Raw genomic sequence first — 14553 nt, 5'->3', positions numbered from 1 at the left:
ATTACTATTGGGTTTTTGTCAAATATCATTTTCATTCGTGTTATTTATGGTCCCTGAGTCTGATAATCCACAAGTAATAGACCGGATTCATGTAGTTTAGTAAATTGTGGGGATGGAGATAATCAGAGACAGTGCAGCTCAGAGATACATCTTAAATCATATGGGGATGGCCTTGGGGATGGTACTTGGTATAATGGTCTCGTCACAGTACACCGGGCCACCTTCCGACCAGCTCTGGATTGTCCCGATATAGAGTGTAACCCAATATACTTAACGATCAAAAAAAACACATGACACGAAGCAATTCTTGGCAGGGGGTGTGCGGGGTAAAATTAAATGAAACATTTGGGATAGAAATGAAAACAAGCTGGAATGATTTCTCAGGCTGTTGTTTCTGAAGAGCGGAGAGCAGGGAAAATGGGCAGAACTCCTGGATAATAAGATACAACCTTTCACCCCTCCTGATGACCTTAAAGTAGTAAAAATTACAGAGGTAAAGGACTTGAAACAGACTATCGAAATAGAAACTGTGTACACGGATGCAAATACCTTGGTTGAATGGGTAAAGTATACTGTAAAAAGTCTGAACAAGAGCATCTCTTATGATACTTTACTTATTGCGTGTGTTTTGCGCGTTCGTGTGTGGTTTGCTGTGATCGTATAGTGGTAAGTACTCTGCGTTGTGGCCGCAGCAACCTCGGTTCGAATCCGAGTCACGGCAGTAATTCCTCTATGTGTCCCATGCTTTTGTGAAACACAAAGGGATCAGTTGTTTTAAAGTTTTGATTTTCTCCAAGGTGATTTTTTTTTCCTTCAAGCTCTGCTCGCTCACATCTCTGTGTTTCATATGTCAGAATTCAAATCCACCCGTTCTCAGAGATTTCTTCCCTCCTAAGATCACTGACCGAACTTTCCATCCCATACCCCCCTTTCATTAATTTGGAGATGCCGGTGTTGGACGATGGAGTACAAAGTTAAAAATGACACAACACCAGGTTATGGTCTTACAGGTTTTATTGAAGCACTAGCTTTCTGAGCGCTGCTCTTTCCTCATGTGTTTGCGGAGTCATTTCCTATTTCACGAAGGCATTGCAGAATCTAATACAGACTCTCACATTGATACCGATCAGTCTGTGTGGCTGTGGTCACTGTTGCTGTCAGCGACGCCCTCAGACTGTAACAGAATAGAAAAAAAAAGTTCATTCGGCCCTAGCCAGATTACTGTGTGTAGTTCTGCAATTCAGAGTACTGCATGGATGTGACCGCACTGGGAACGTTGCAGTAGAGATTCACTGGGATATTGTCTGGGCTGAAGAGTTTCAGTTATGAGAGTTTGGGCAGACTGGGGTAGTTTGTCACCTAGGAGAGGAGATTGGAGAAGACATAAATGAGATGTACAAAATGCTGAGGGATATGGATAGGATAGACTGAAAGAAGCGGTTCTTATTGATGGAGAGATCCAACACTGGGGCCAAGAGATTTCGGGAAAAGGCAGAAAAGTTTGAGTACATTTGCGGAAAGGATCAGAGAGGTGGAAATCATTCTAACCTTAAAAAAAATTGAGATGTTAAATTGTGATGCCAAAACTTGTAAGATTATGGGCTAAACAATGGAATACGTGATTCAGGTCGTTAAGCAGTTGTGTTTGACAAGTGCGGCCACAACAGGCTGAAGGGCCGCCTTCGATGTTGTCCTCCTCCACAGTATCGTGGTTAGTGTCCCCTCCTGTCACAGGGCTCAATACTCCGCTGGGAGCATCGTAAAGGTTTTAAACCTGTCGCTCTGTTCCCCAGTGAAGGTTATTAATGCCTGGCCTTCCATTCTCGATGGGACATGTCACAGGAAGGACAGTGCTGTCTGAATCAGCGTGGGGAAGGTCTGCAGCTCCTGGGGAGAGAGATTGTCAGTGACAGTGCAAACACGTAACTTCAGCCAACTGCACATTGTGTTTGTGTTGCAATGAAAACCATTATATAGAGTTGTTCCTGACTGATATTGTTATTTGAAGCAGGAATCTGAGGAAGAAAAGAGCAAACCCATTCAGACATGAGTGCAGAAACATTTCTAGCAGAGCTACTGAGGTTGTACAGCGCAGAACCGCGTTTGCATGCATTGAATTCAGGTTGATGGGCGCAGCTTGCTTTCACTCGGCTGAGTTACCATTGTATAAATGATACAGATAGTGTTCAATGAGATGGTACATTTATTCAGTGGTTCGAACAGCTGTTAAGTCTGTAGGTTAGGTGGGTCGGCCTGTTAAGTTGCGCTGATGTGTCCAGGGAGTGAATTCAGTAATTTAAGTGAATTAGCCATGGGGAACGCAGTGATAAGGTCAGCAGTCACACGATGCCAGGTTTTATTCCAGCAGGTTTATTTGAAATCACAAGCCAGAGGCCTGGAGGGATTGAGAAGGGAGCTAGGTCTGGTTGAGATGCTGTTCAGATTCTCCCTACAGACCTGATTGTCTGAACTGCACTTTCTGCCTTGAAGGGAATCTGTTATTCTATCAGAGAGGACACTGCCAGCGTTTACTGGGCCGCTAAGACTTTAGAGACGATGCTGACGGCGTTTAGTGGGAATGGAATTTTATTTATTTGTGTTTTGGAAAATTTGACACTGAATCAAGGAAAACCGAATGGAAGTTTTCCAGAGTATTTGAGGTTTGGCGAGATTAAAATGTTGTAAATTCCCTCTTTCAAGTTCACATATTTCTGAACGTCAGGCTTTCAAAACCATGGATGTAGGACAAATAAATGATGGGAGAAGAATTTCTGTCACTCAGTAAATCCGTTTCCAAAATATTTGGAAAGGTACATTTAAAGACCCACAAGCAGTGAGTTTCACCAGGAGACAGACAGCCTGTGGCCAGGTAAAAGTGGAAAAGTGGGGTGTGGGGGGAAGAAGGTGCGAGGAAAAAATATCTAATTTGGACGACTTCAGATGCAAAGAAATATCGGAAACGTCTGCAGCTGAGTAAGATTCAGCAAAAAAAACCTCAGAGTCTTGAAAGATTTCTATTAATTTTCCACATGAAGCATTATAAATGGAACTGAGCAGATTTTGTCTATTGTCAAGGAAAGCTATTCCATAATGAATAGGAAGTGACCCGTCCCTTAGACATCGATTTCCTGCTTTAATCCCATGGCTTAAAGGTGGGAGGACAATCGCCATGATGTTGGGTTCATTTGACACCCACTGAAATCTGCCAAAGTAACTGAGCATCAAAACGGGCATCTTGTTTTGTAGTTTAACCTTCTGTTTTTCTCATCAGTATTTTCTTTAAGCTGAAATAAATTCGGAGCAAAATTGAACGCAACATTTAACGTTCCAATCACATAAATCCAATTCACTTCCGATCATTGGAATGAACAGAGTGAAGTTGCAGCAAAATTAATAAAATGAAACGAACAACAGAGCATTTCCGGGAATTTTACCTAGTTCAGGTTCAGCCATATGAGAAAGACCATCGAGCTAAAACATCACCTTCACTTCTGTCTCCGTATATACTTCTTCACGTGAGAGAGAAACTGTCTGAAGAAATTATGCGTCAAGACTAAATGTGAATGTGAATGTGACGGGAATGTCATGTTTTCTGGGTCATTCTGAGACAGTTCTGACTCTGAATAAATCAAGGACAAGGTATTCCTTCCAAGGACGAGGTGAATCACTTTGATTTTGCTGGTATTATTATTCTGCTGAAAGCATAAACATAATGGTGTGGATTCGATTCCGTTCAGGGAATTTCTTATCCCCTCGGTGCACCATATGCGATCTTGACGGGGTCACATGTGAGCCCCTTTGCAATGGGCTGAAGTCTCCCAGGGGTTCAGGCGACGGGTTGCTCTTCCATTGTGCTTGTCTGTATTTGAATCCTTCTCTGGATGTTACTTCTATGAAACGCAGCTGTGAGGTTTCCTTTTGTGCCTCGCATCTTTAGGATACATTGGATGGAGTATCTTCCTCTTGCCCTTCATTGCACCGGTGATTTGTGATAAATCGATACCTCATCAAAGTCGAAGTAGAGCAATTTGGTTCTGTTGTAAGTTACATTGGGATAATGAAAAGGAGGGCAAACGTTTCTATTCTCCTTTCATTCCATCTTGACTTTCTATGAATTTACATCGAATGGAAGAGGAACAAATAAGGAGAGATCGGGTGCAATAGTTTATCCAGTGTGATTGTAAATTTTAATGTAATACTCCACACAAAGTTCTGATCAGTATTTTAAACAGTCAATTGAATTGGGACCGCAGGAAACTATTCCAAAGAAACGAATTTTTCATTCTTTCACAACCTTTTGCTTTGCGAATCATACCGCGATCCATCATCCAGCGTGATCACCAAATTGGCAATCATATTAGAGCTACCAATTTTCTTTAGCAATCACAACATCTGCACATACCCATCTGCGGTGTGCCATGTGCCATTTGTTGTATCCAGGCCACAGAACATTTCTTGTTCATGAACTTATGAGCTTCGTTCCTGATCGGTCTGTTCAGTTTGAGAAACCTTTTCTATCACTTCATCCCATCCCCCCAGAATTCTCAAGGCATCAATAAAATAAGGCGTTACACCAAATGACGTAGGACTGGAAGTAGACCATTCAGCCCATTGAGTCTGCTCCACCATTCAATGAACTCATGGCTGATCTGATAATCCTCAACTCCATTCTCCAGCATTGCCAAGACAAAGCTTCATCATCTTTCTGGTTAAAAATCTGTCTGGCACAGTTTGAAAATACACAACAACTCAGCCTCAACAACAATTTCGGCAAGGAGTTCCACCGATTCATTGGATCCTGAGCAAAGAAATTACTCCTCATTTCTGGTTAAATAGACAATATCTAATTCTGAGTTCATGTCCTCTGGTGCTCTCCTCACACCAGAGGGTGAATCACCTGCCCGTATCTACCCTGTCAAGATCCCATGAATATTGAACGTTTATAAATGTTTCTATGTGATTATAGAGGTCCCCTGCCTCTCCTTTGTTTCAAGGAGAATAATCCCAGCCTAACCAATCATTCCACGAACCTCCATTTTCTCCAGTGTTGACAACATGTTCATTAATCTCTGCTGTCCCCTGTAGCGTCCTCACATGTTATTAAGGCAGGTGGGGACATTTATGTGAAGAAACGGTTGAAATTTCAAGCACAGACAACAATTGGATCTTGAAATCAGACAGTGACTGGAATCAGATTGGTCCACACAAGGACCAAATAGAGTAATGATCACTCTGACAAATGAAAATTTAATCATATCTCATTGACATTCAATAACTTTACTGTAAACAAATTACCCCGTGTAATCGTCCACAGAGCTATTATTTCGGGGAAAAAAGCTTATAGAAACTGGCTACATAAACACTTTGACAACAATAACATGTTCTTGAGAGATTTTTTGATTATAAACTCAACTCATTGTTCTGTGAATCCTACATCGTTTGCAAGGCACAAATGAGACGTGGGATATAACTCTCTCCATTTGCCTAGATGGGTGTAACTTCAATAACACTTAAGGAACTGGACACCGTCCACGACAATGCAGTCACTTGAGTGTACCCACTTCAACACCTGCAATATTCATTCCCTTAACTGCTAAGGCACAATTCCAGTAGAGTTCACCAACTATAAGATGCACTGGAGTAAGTCATTCGGGCATTTTTGACAACCTTCAAAGCTCAACAGCTGTACTGACTATAAGGACAAGTTTGGAAGATGCAACGAAACGCCACCATTCTCAAGTTCCCCTCCAAGGCCCATTGCACCCTGACTTGGAAAGGAATCAGTGAGAAACTCATTGGTGAAACGGCCTTGATGGGCAAAGTTGCATACTTCAGCCTTCCATCTTTTATCTTACAATTTTAAGAAAAATGTTGATTTATGCGTGACCAGACTTGTGCTCAGTCCTTTAGCTGTTTCCTAAACTAATGGTTGCTAAAGTTCTGCTATCATCCACAGCCTGTGGTCAACCATAGAAAATACCTGAAAATCCTCTCAATCAACTGACTCGCCTCAAGATTAGAGTGGTGTTGGAGAAGCACAGCAGGTCCGGGAGCATTTGAGGAGCAGAAAAAATGGACGTTTCAATCAAAAGCCCTCCAACAGGAATGAGACTGGGATCACATGGGATGGAGAGATAAATGGGAAGGGGGTGGGGCTGGGGAGAAGGTTGCTGAGAGTGCTGTATGTGTATGCAGGCGAGGGGTGAACATGATATGTCAGAGAAGTAGGTGGAGTGGATAGGTGGGAAAGAAGATGCACAGGTGGTGCCATCAGGCGGACGGTGTTGAGCTGGAAGGTGGGAACTGGGGTAAGGTAGGGGAGGGGAAATGAGGCAACGGGTGAAGTCCAAATTGATGCCATGGGGTTGAAGGGACCCGACGCAAATGATGAGGCTTTCTTCCTCCAGGCATCGGGTCGTGAGGCAGTGGCGATACAGGAGGCCCAGAACCTTCATGTCCTCGGGAGAGTTGGAGGAGGAGTTGAAATGTTTGGCCATGGGGCACTGGTGTTGATTCTTGCGAGTATCCTGGAGATATTCTCTGAAGTGTTGTGTGAGAACACATCTCCTCTCTCCAACTTAGAGGAGACCGCATCGGGCGGAATGTATACATGAAATGGCATGTGTGGAAGTGCAGGAGAAACTTTGATGGATGTGGAAGCCTCCATTAGAGCCTTGGACAGAGGTGAGGAGGTCGATGTGGGTGCAGGTTTTGCAATTCCTGCAGTGATAGGGAATTTTATGTTTCCCTCACCACCCCTATCCACTTTGACAAAGACCCTTTCCTCCATGACTACCGAGTCAAGTCCAGGCCCTCCAATGACCCACCCTCCCCTCACGGCACGTTCCCCTGCCACCACAGGAATTGCAAAACCTGCACCCACATCTTCCCTTTCACATCCTTCCAAGGCTCCAATGAGCCTTCCACATCCATCAATTGTCCGTGTGCACTTCCACACATGTCATTTATTGCATCTGTTGCTCGCGATGCGGTCTCCTCTACATTGGGGCCAACAGACACATTCTCGGAGACCGTTTCAGAGAACATTTCCAGGGAACCCGCAACATTCAACTCCAATGCCCCAATACCAAAAACATCAATTACCACGTCCCCCGACTCTCCCAAGGACATGCAGTTCCTGGGTCTCCTCCACCGCCATTCCCTCACCACCAGACGCCAGATCTTGCACCTCGAGACCCTCAACCCCAGGGCATCAACGTGGTCTTCACCAGTTTCCTCATCTCCCCACGGCCACCTTATCTGAGTTCCAAGTTTCTACTGACCTGACCCACTTGTCTATCTTCTTTTCCACCTCTCCGCTCCACCCTCTTCTCCGACCTATCACCTTTAACCCCATTTCTATCCACATCTTGCACTCTCAGCTAATTTCTTCACAGACCCAGTCCTCCCGTTTATCTCAGCACCCTCGAGGCTCCCAGCTTTACTCCTGATTAAGGGCGTTTGCCTGAAACGTTATTTTTATTCTGCAAATCGGATGCTGCCTGACCTGCTGTGCTTCTTCAGCACCACTCTAATCTTGATTCTGATTTCCAGCACCTGCAGTACCCACTTCCGTCAATCTGATTCCCCGGTCCATTGATCTTGAATCGGCCGTTGCTAAAGTTTCAGCATCATTTCCCTGCTCTTGTATTCCCACCTGCGGTCAAGAACAGAAAGTATCTTCAACCTCTCGAGACCACTTGATCCCTTGTCCAATCACCTTCAAACATTCGTGAATGTCAACTGCAATTTTTCTTTAATTACTTTAAACCACTCAGCATTCACACTTTTCTCATTGTGCGTCCTCAAATTCATTATCACCCACTTCACTGGATTGAATTCCTTTCAGCACATTTTCTTGCCAATTGTTTCAAATCTCCCTGCAGTCTATGCCTTTCTTCCTCATGGTTAACGACATGACTAATTGTTACCTGATTTGCAAACAGCTAAATGATGGCCACGACAAATAATTAAAAATCGTTGACCTATATGAGAAAACAATAGAACTCATCGAAGCCATATTTCATAAGCTTGCAGAGGACACCAGAAGAGGAGACTGTGAAGAAGGTGATCTAAGATTCCAGAAGGATCTTAATCCATTGCGTCCTTGGGCTGAAAAATGTCACATGAAGTTCAATCTGGATAAATGGAAGGCATTGCATTTCGCTACATCAACTAAGAGTAGGGCTTATACAATTAATTATCGGGCGTTTCATCGTGTTGTGGAACACGGAGGCCAGGAATGCAAGTACATAATTAATTTTAGTTTACTTCAGATATAGACAGAATGGTTAAAAAAATGTCATCCTGCCTTCGTTGCTCAGTCCTTCGAGCGTACGAGTTGGTCCGTTATGTTGAAGTTGAATTGGACATTGGGTGATGCGTCTTCGGGAATACTGTGTCCAGTTCCTACCGCCCAGTAATAGAAAGGAAATTATTCAGCTGGAGTAGGTTTAGAACAGGCATACCAGTGTATGGCTACAGGGGAAGGTTTGTGTTGTAACGAAAGGCTCGATAGGCTGACAATCTTTTCACTCGAGAACTGAAGTTTGAAAGGCGACCTGAAAGAAATTTATAAATTATTGAGAGTTCGGCTCGAGTTAACTGTAACTGTCTTTTCTCCAAGGAGGGGGGACTTCAAGACGAGAGGGTAAATGTTCAAAGTGAAAAGAGGGATTTAAAATAAGACATGAGAGGCTTTTTTTTAACAGAGGATGGTTTATGTGTGCAATGAAATGAAGTGATGAATGAAAGTACATTTACAAAATTTACAGGATATTTGGATCGACAAATGAATTAGAAAGTTTCAGTGGGATTAACAAAAGCTATTCACTCATGCCAAGTACACTATTTATTGCACAGAGGGAAGTTCAGAATCAACCACGATATTATGGATCTGGAGTCACACACCAGCCAGACACCAGATAGGTATGGCAGTTTCCTTCCCTATCAGGTATTAGTGAATCAGATCGACTGATTCAACATCATCATTAGACTCTAGGTATTTATTTAAATAAAATTACCAGCATCTGCCATGCCAGGGTGTGAACCCAAGTCCACAGAATTATATCTGGACATTCATATTAACAATGCAGTAATAATATCACAAGGGCATTACTAACCCTCAGCAATTACAGGAGCCGTCAGATGCGACTCGTTTAGTTTGGCATTATGTTCAGTATGAGCTGATAGGAGCGAAAGGCCTGATTTCATGCTGCATGAGTCTATGACTTTGACACTATGAAACTGGCAGTTGGTTGGGATTAACAGCAGCGTTGACAGTTTAGTTGATCTCCTTCTGGGATATGTAATCTTGCTGGTTACTCTGGAGGTTCTTCTGCTCATTGAGCCCTTCCCATACACGGGACTGTTGAACTGTCTGTCCCCAGTTTGACTGAATCGATGAGTTTCCACTTCAGCAGGTAATTGAATCACGCATTGCGCTGGTTTCTCTGTGATATCGGTTGAACAATTGGTTGAAATCATGTCCACGCAGACGTAAGTCCCATTGTCCATGTTGTGAATGTGTTTTTATTCTGCTTGATATATCCACAGGGTGTGGATGTCACTGGTCAGGACAGCATTTGTTGTTCATCCTGATTCGCTGCTGCCTCGCTGCTCGAGAGACATGGATTCGATCCCAGTCTCGTGTGACTGTGTGCAGTTTGCACATTCTCTCTTTGCTTGTGTGAGTTTCCTCCCACAGTCTGAAGGTGTGAAGGTTACTGGGGTCAGCCATGGGAAATGAAGGGGAACGGAATAGTTATGGAGTGTGGGTCTGATATGATGTTCTTCAGAGAGATGGTGTCGACTGGAAGGGCCGAATGGCCTGCTTTCCCACACGGTCGTCATTCTCGGATTTAGGGTCAGCTATTTCGTTCAGGTCCTGGAGACACAAGTAGGCAGGATTGGGTAAAGATGGTAGCATCCCCTGGATAAGTGACATGCATGAATGGGATTGCAGGAAATTAAAGGCATGTTCTCTGTTCCTGAGGTCAGGCTTCCATTCCAGGTTTTATTCATCGAACTTTAACATTACCACTTCCGTGAGTGAGTCCCCAAGGATGACTAATTTATTATATCACCACAACACCACTTTCTCCAGGTTGCAGTATTTATTGGGAACAAGAATCTGATTCTGAGCTGATGCAAGCAAAAACAGGTGCCAATGTCAAAACCACTGATCCAAACAGGAAAATGAAATTTCGTACCTCGCCACCCCAAAGTTAAAGTCTCCACATGCTTTGGATGTGCCAATCGGCTGTCTCAGCAACATGTATTGTTTATGTCATAATATTATAAATGGGGGCAAGTATTCCCTTCCGCCCCGGTTTTGAGCAGGACCAACCGCGGAAATACATGCGCCTCTCTCCTGTCATTCCATCCCAGTTTCCAATTGGATCTTTGTGACTGCTTCACACAGTTTCTCTGATTCCGGATCTGGAACTGGGATTATATGTGATTGCATGCAGCAGTTGGTCCTGCCTTGTGTGGGCAAAGTGATGAAGTAGCCGATGTTCAAATATAATGCTATTGAAGCATACGTTTCAACAATATTCTGCACTCTCCCAAAAGTTTGGAGAGTTTCATTAATCCCATTCTCCTGTACTCTCATTCATGGAACCTCCACAGTCTCTGGGGATGCGAAAGTTAAAGATTCGGTTCATTTTGCGTTCCGATATGCCTGTCGCTAAGTCCTGATATTGTACATTCTTCCTGATATTTCCTCTGCTACCATACTGGTTGCAATTTGCAAGCGTGGTCTGTGGAATGCTGCAACCTTCCACTGCACCATACGTTTAGTAGTTCGCATTCTGCGTTGTGATTGCAGCGACCTCGGCTCTAATCCACACCACCGCGGTCAGTTCTCTCAAAGCTTTACGTTTGGTGAAACATGGTCTGAAATTAATCGTTTTTTAGAATATAATATTCTCCGAGGTGATGATTTCTTTTCCATCGAATTTTGTTGTTCTGCGTTTCAAATACCAGGATTTAAACCCAAAAGTTCTCGAAGATGTCTCTCCCTCGCACTCTCCCGAGCTCTCTTTTACGTCCCTCATCCCATTTCACTGAGGCATTGCACAATCTAACATACATTTTCACGTTGATACCGTCCAGTCTGTGCCTATGCACTCACTGTTGCCCCAAGCTCTTCATTGCCACCTTCAAATCATTCGATCCGTTTGGATATCGTGGCTGTGAGATCAATTCTCTTTTAGCAACTTTTACTGACATGGACCAGAGATTATTGGAGCGTCAGGCTGAATAGAAGGGCATAGGGAATAATTGGGGGAAAGAGACTGTATTGGAAAAGATCCCCCAGGAGGGCTTTCTGCGATAGCCTAGTGGTATTATCGCTGGATTGTTAACACAGCAAAGCCAGGTAATGTTCTGGGGGCACGGGTTGGATTCCCACCACACCACGACGATGATAGTATGTGAATTCAATAAATGCCTGGAATTAAGAATACGTTGTCTGAAAAACCCATCTGTTTCACTGACGTCCTTGAGGGAAGAAAACTACTGTCCCGATCTGGTCTGGCGTCCACGTGACTCCAAACCGGAAGGCAATAAATGCTGCAGTTCCACCCCCGATGCTGTTACAGAATGGAAATATGTTAATTCGGCTCAGTGCTAGAATTGTCCAGGGATGAGATCGCACTGGGAAAGTTGTAGGAGAGATTCACTCGGATAGTGTCGAGGCTGAAGAGTTTCAGTCATGAAGGGAGACAGGACAAACTGGGGTTGTTTGTCACCGAGCAGAGGGGTTTGTGAGGGGTATAGATAAGGTAGACAGAAAGAAGCGTTTCCCATCGATGGAAAAAACGATCACAGGGGGCCAGAAATTTAATGAGAAAGGCAGAAAGGTTAAAGTAGATGTGGAGAAAAGCGGTTTAGGCGGGCGGATGTTCGAATTTGGAACACACAGTCTGGAAGGGTCAGAGTGGCAGCAACTCTTATAACCTGAAGGAATATGCAGATGAGAATATGTTCTGCCAAGACATCTTCGAGAAGGTAAGGCTATGGGCTAAACCATTCGTGTTGTGAAGCAGTTGCTTTTGACACATGCAACCACAACGGGCTGAAGTGTCTCCTTTGAAACTGTTGACCTTGCTAGTATGGTGGTTCGTGTCGCCGTATATTATGCGGGAGTTAGGAGCTCAATTCCTGGCTGGGGCACTGTAAATGTTTTAAAACTGTCGGTCGGTTTCCAAGTGCGGGTTATTATTGCCTGCCCTTCCATTCTCCATGGGAAATGTCACAGGAAGGATCGTGTTGTCTGAATCAGTGTGGGGAAAGTCTGCAGCTCCCGGCGAAACAGAGTCTCAATGCAAGTGCAAACACGTGACTTCCGCAACCCGCACCTCGTATCTGTACTGGAGTCTGAACCATTTAATAGAAAGAAGAAGGAAGCTGAGGAAGAAACAGGGTAAACCAATTCAGATGTGAGCGCAGAAACATTTTCCGCAGCATCATGAGGAAAACTGACAAATGGCTCCGAGAAAGAGTTTGTCTTTCAGAACTGTTATTTCACAGAGATGTTTCTTGTTCCACTCAAGCCCTTCAGAAATTGAATAACAATTTAACTGCGACTTGAAATGTTAGAACACACCAGGCGATGAGTCACGTGCTGGAAACTGTGTTGAAAAGCCAGATGTTTGATAAGTGATCATGATGCAATAGGCTGAAGGACCATTGGCCATGCTTTTAAAAACTCGATAGCTGTCATTTTTCAACTAAGCAAAATAGGCAAAAACAAAGTCATCAAGAAAAGTTCCAAGCATTGCATATGTCGTCCCTGGTGCGAACGTGCTGAAATGCAGCTGTCTCACTGCTATTTCCCAATGTTGATTTCCAGAAAAGGAAAAAAAAAATGTTGTTCCTTATGGAAATCTTAAATTGAACATGAGTTCCAGACATCACAAAACAGCAAAGGTAGCAGTCCTGTCAGAGTCAGTGAGAATTGCATATCGGAGATGAAATCAAATGGGAAGAAACGCTGAAATCAGTTGGACTGGGGTGTGCAAATTTGAAAATCACACAACACCAGGTTGTAGTCCAACAGGTTTAATTGGAAGTACTAGCTTTCGGACCACTGCTTATTCATCAGGTGATTGTGGCGTCCACAGTTGTAAGACACAGAATTTATAGCATATGTTTACAGTGTCATGTAACTGAAATTGTACATTGAAAAATACCTTGATTGTTTGCTAAGTCTCCAATCTGTTAGAATGACCATGTTAGCTTCACTTCTTTCATATGTAAAGTGCAAAACCTTTTTACTTTAATGTTTAATTCTCAGGTGAAGTTTAACAACTGATGTCTGCGCCCCATCCCCTGTGCTGCTGTCTGTTCCATAATGTTTAGACTGATTCTAGTTTGTAAAAATGAGTTACCAGAGACTTACATGGATTCATGAAGTTTTTGAGCAAAGTACAATGTAACTCTGCAAGTACAATTTCACCCCACAGACGTATATGTGTGTGTGTGTGTGTGTGTAGGAGGATCTCTGTTTGTAGCTAGGGCAATTGGATCACCTGTACTGTGACATGAACCCAATGATCATGGGTACAGAATTTAGCTATCAGTCTCTGTGGGGGCACTTTTAGCTGCTGCCTGTTCCGAAGATCTTGGAGAACTGTCACCCGAAGATCCGAGGTCGAATGTCCTGGATCACTGAAGTGCTCTCCAACTGGGAAGGGGCACACCTGTCTGTTGATTAATGCGTAGCGCCCATTCCGTTGTTGTAGCCTCCGTTCAGCTTCACCAATGTACCATGCCTTAAGGCAGTCTTGCCTGCAGCGTGTTGTTTTTTTTTAGATTAGCGTCAGTCTAAACATTATGGCATGGACGCAGCACACAGGGACTAACACCTTCAACATATTATCTATGCTGAAACTAATTGGTAAAGTCCACCTGAGAATGTAACTGTTGAAAGAAAGTTTTTCGATTTATATAAGAAAGAAATGAACCTAACATAGTCATTCTAACAGATGGAAGACTTAACAAGCAAACAAGGTATTTTTCCAATATATAATTTCAGTGACATTACACTGTAACCTTTCGCTATAAATTCTGTACCTTACCACTGTGTACTCCACAGCCACCTGATGAAGGAGCAGCTCTCCAAACGATATTGCTTCCATTAAACCTGTTTGACTATGACCTGGTGTTCTGCGATTTTTTACTTTGTATTAGAATGCGAATCTCACAATTAAAATAGAGGTGAAGAAGCATTTGTTCTCTAAGACCGTTCTGCATCAGTGGACTTTCTTTTAGCAGAAAGCTGTTGAGGAAGTGTCATTATGTGTAATGAGGCTGAGATCAGCAGATGTTCAAACAGCAAAGACATCAAGCGTTATGGAGAATGGCAAGAAAGTGCAGTTCAAGGTTATCAGATCAGATATGAAACCATTCAATAGCGGAGTAGACGTGATGGTCTGAATGGTGTCTATCTGTTCCTAAAATTGTTGGCCTTAATATGAAGCTGCAAAACCGACCTGAGTGAAACGTGCCAAATTTTTAAAAAGCATGGGACCCGGAGCACTGAAC

At 43.4% G+C, this 14553-nt stretch overlaps 1 non-coding gene across 1 annotated transcript; it reads left to right on the top strand.

The window, feature by feature from the left end:
* Positions 1–649: 649 nt before the first annotated feature.
* On the top strand, positions 650–721 carry trnah-gug (transfer RNA histidin (anticodon GUG)). The gene has a single exon. It is a non-coding gene; the product is annotated as a tRNA-His (tRNA).
* Positions 722–14553: the final 13832 nt, after the last annotated feature.

The sequence above is a fragment of the Chiloscyllium punctatum genome, chromosome 18 (genome assembly GCF_047496795.1).
Source record: "Chiloscyllium punctatum isolate Juve2018m chromosome 18, sChiPun1.3, whole genome shotgun sequence".
Lineage (NCBI taxonomy): Eukaryota > Metazoa > Chordata > Chondrichthyes > Orectolobiformes > Hemiscylliidae > Chiloscyllium > Chiloscyllium punctatum.
This window is presented reverse-complemented; position numbering and strand designations above follow the sequence as displayed.